The following is a 3,610-nucleotide window of genomic DNA, read 5'->3' as shown; positions in this document are numbered from 1 at the left end:
AGACACACTGCAAATCCCAGAATTCCATAGCATTGAGTCATGACAGTTAAAATGGTGTCAAATTAGATTATGTTTGCAGTGTGAATACAGCCAAAAACAGAACACTAGTTTAAATCTAGTTCAAGTGAGCATAATGACAGAGCTTAATTTTAACTGCCCCAAGAATCTGTAACATAGGAAGGTCTTCCTTTGCAGGTGCCCTGGTATATTATTTCTTGTCACCTCTATATATAATCCCATTCAGTTCTCACATTTGGTTTCCAAGCAACTCAAATAGGCCCCAAAACTTGTCTTTTTAAATAATAACCATTGCCTTTCCTTTAATCTGTTGTTGCAGAAAAGACAGATCATTGCAACACTGTAAAAACTCACAAATTAATTTGAGGTAAGCTTTTATGGACTACAGCCCACTCCATCAGATGCATGAAGGTTATTGTCCGTGAAGGCTGATGCCATAATAAAATTCTCAAGATCTCACAGGGACCTTTGTTGCTTTTACCTGTGTAGGTGGCTTTTGACACGCTATTGCATTTAAAACAGTCTCTCTGCTACCATCCCATATGTGAAGCATTAGCATGCAAGGAGCCATAGCACTGGGTGCATCCTGCTGTCATGTGGTATTACCGCACATGTTGGTCACACCCTTATTTTTTTTACATGGCCACTGAACAGAGTATTTGTAAATTTCCTTCATCTACATGTGTGGGGATTCCCCTCTTGAGAACAAATCTTCCCTCTTGGTTTAGGTTAATGTTACTAGAAGCATGAGCTTGGGAGCAACTAGTTATAAATAATTAGTTAATAGTAACAAATCTCCACCCTCACCCCCCCCCCTTTTGAAAGTAAAACTACCTATATTAGGATTGTGACTTAACAATTTATAGCTTTTTAGGTGTAATAGTTCCATTGTAGTTAATGTAGTTAATGTTACAGTTTCATGAGTCTATACTTACCAAATGGTGGAGGAACAAAAGCACATGGTTTAAGTCCATGGCTTGTGCCATGCGCTTCTGCCTCGTGCTATTCAACATCTTTATCAACAACCTGGATGAAAGAATAGAGGACATGCTTATCAAATTTGCAGGTGATGCCCCAGAGGAGGGGATCAAAATTCAAAATGACTTGAATAGATTAGAAAGCTGGACCAAAACATGAACTTCAGGGAGAAATGTAAGGTACTGCACTTAGGCAGAAAAAAAATGAAATGCATAGGTATAGAATGGGGGACACCTGGCTTAACAAGACCACATGTGAAAGGGATCTAGGAGTCCTAGTGGACCACAAGCTGGACATGAGTCAAGATGTGATGCGGCAACTAAAAAAAGCAATGCTATTCTAGGCCGCATTAATAGAAGTATAGTGTCTAGATCAAGGGAAGTAATAGTGCCACTCTTTTCTGCTTTGGTCAGGCTTCACCTAGAATACTGTGTCCAGTTCTGGGCACCACAATTCCAAAAGGATGTTGACAAGATGAAGCCTGTCCAAAGGAGAACAAAATGGTGAAGGGTCTGGAAATCATGAAATCTTATGGGGAGAGACTTGGGGATCTGGGTGTGTTCAGCCTGGAGAAGGGATGGTTAAGAGGTGATATGATAGCCCTATTTAAGTATTTGAAGGGGTGTCATATTGAGGATGGGACAAGACCTGGAGGAATGATTCCAACCTAGAAGAAAAGAGATTCCAACTCAAAATTAAGAGGAACTTGCCAACAGTAAGAGCTGTTTGACAGTGGAACAGATGCCCTTGGAGGCTGGTGGTCTCCTTCTTTGGAGGTTTTTTAAACAGAGGCTTGATGGCCGTTTGTTGGGCATGCTTTGATTGTGATTTCCTGCATGGCAAGTGTGTTGGACTGGATGGCCCTTGGGGTCTCTTCTAACTCTAGGAATCTATTGATTCTCTGTACTTTTGTGGATACTGAGATGGCAATGTATTGGGGGATAGGATGCTTTTTTCACAGGCAAGCAACCTATAGCATTCAGACCTTTTTAAAACTAAAAAATATTTTACTTGAGCAATAGAAATGTAAATCATTACTTTTAAATAATGTAACTATAGCAGTAACTCACTCCAGGAGGATTGAAACAACAACTAGAGTTAAGAGAACTACTTTTAAAAATATATAATTGATTAGAAAAACCTCACAATGGTATCTCTGTGGAAGACCCAGAAACTAAGTGCATATACCTCAAGAGTTGAATTGGATTTATTGGTCAAAATGCCAACGGACCTGTTAATTTTAAACAGAATGGCCCTAGGGACAGGTCAGGTCAATACGTGGCCTTCCAGATTTGTTTTTGGACTGCAGCTCCCAATGCCTCCCATCATCCCTTCACTAGAGGCTGTGCTAGGTAGTACAGATGGGAATACCAGTCCAATAGCATCTGGAGGGCCACCAGCCATCCACTTCCAGGTTGCAAAAAGAACATTATCTTAATTGTGAAAACTCAAAATCACTGTGGCAATAATGCAGTTTGTTTAACACCACTTGAACTGCCTATGGCTGTGGCCTACAGAATCCTGGGATTTGTAGTTTTGTGAGGCAACAGCCCACTTGTGACCTGAAAGACCTTGTGAAAGTACAAATGCATCTTCTCTCTTTCAATTAGTCTGCAGTTAAAGTGGTGTCAAACTGCATTATTCCTGCAGTGCGGACGAAGCCAAAGGTCCAAAACACACTGCAGAAATAATCCAGTTTGAGACCACTTTAACTGCCCTGGCTCAATGCTAGGGAAATATTGGGAATTGTAGTTTATTGTGGCACCAGAGCTCTCTCTGACAGAGAAGGCTAAATGTCTCACAAAACTACACTTCCTAGAATTCCCTAGCACTGAACCAAGGCAGTTAATGCGCTCTCAAATTGGATTATTATTTCTGCAGTGTGGATGCAGCCAAGGGGTGTGCTTTCAAGGCTCCTGTCCGCAGCCCTTCCTTCTCTTCCTTTGCAGTTTGTGTGTGGCAGCAGAGAGACACAGTTCACCTTCCTCTCAGCAGGCCAACAAACAACAACAGTACACACTTCCTCAGAAAGGAAACCGAATTGCTTCACGCCCTTTTTATACCCTCAGACCTGCTTCAGGCGCCCGCCATTTCAGGACACTCTCCTTTGCCTCCCTCCCTCGCCCTCTTTGGGTGCCTTGGCACCAAGGTAAAGCCCAAGGGCCATCAGGGCCCACTTGGGGTGCCCTCTGCCCATTCCTCCTCACAGAGTACAATGACACTCCAAACCCACCCAACAGGATCATGGATACTTTTATGGAGTCAACTCATGATGACACCTCTGTTTTGTGGGTTGGCCCCATAAAGATATCCATCCTGTTTGGTGGATTTGGAGTGTTGATGTACTTTGTGTTGTGGATTTGGAGTGATGTTTTGCTTTGTATTGTGGATTTGGGGTGGTGTTTTGCTTTGTATTGTGGATTTGGGGTGTTGTACCCACAAAGGGATCCCTGTTTAGTGTATTTGGGGGTGTTATTGTACTATGTGTTGTGGATTTGGGGTGGTGTTTTGCTTTGTATTGTGCATTTGGGGTGTTGTACCCATAAAGGTATCCCTGTTTGGTGTATTTGGGGGTGTTATTGTACTATGTGTTGTGGATTTGGGGTGGTGTTTT

General features: G+C 42.3%; 1 protein-coding gene across 1 annotated transcript in view; it reads left to right on the top strand.

Annotated features, from left to right (window-relative positions):
• Positions 1-3,092: 3,092 nt before the first annotated feature.
• Positions 3,093-3,610, top strand: part of LOC121933286 (amyloid beta precursor protein binding family B member 1 interacting protein) — a 72,388-nt gene continuing 71,870 nt past the window's right edge. The window contains exon 1 of the mRNA XM_042472778.1: positions 3,093-3,145. The gene's annotated coding sequence lies outside the window, so the exon portion shown is untranslated. The remainder of the gene's footprint in view (positions 3,146-3,610) is intronic.

This window comes from Sceloporus undulatus, chromosome 6 (assembly GCF_019175285.1).
Source record: "Sceloporus undulatus isolate JIND9_A2432 ecotype Alabama chromosome 6, SceUnd_v1.1, whole genome shotgun sequence".
Classification (NCBI taxonomy): Eukaryota; Metazoa; Chordata; class Lepidosauria; order Squamata; family Phrynosomatidae; genus Sceloporus; species Sceloporus undulatus.
Note: the sequence above shows the minus strand (reverse complement) of the source record. Positions and strands in the feature narration are given on the sequence as shown.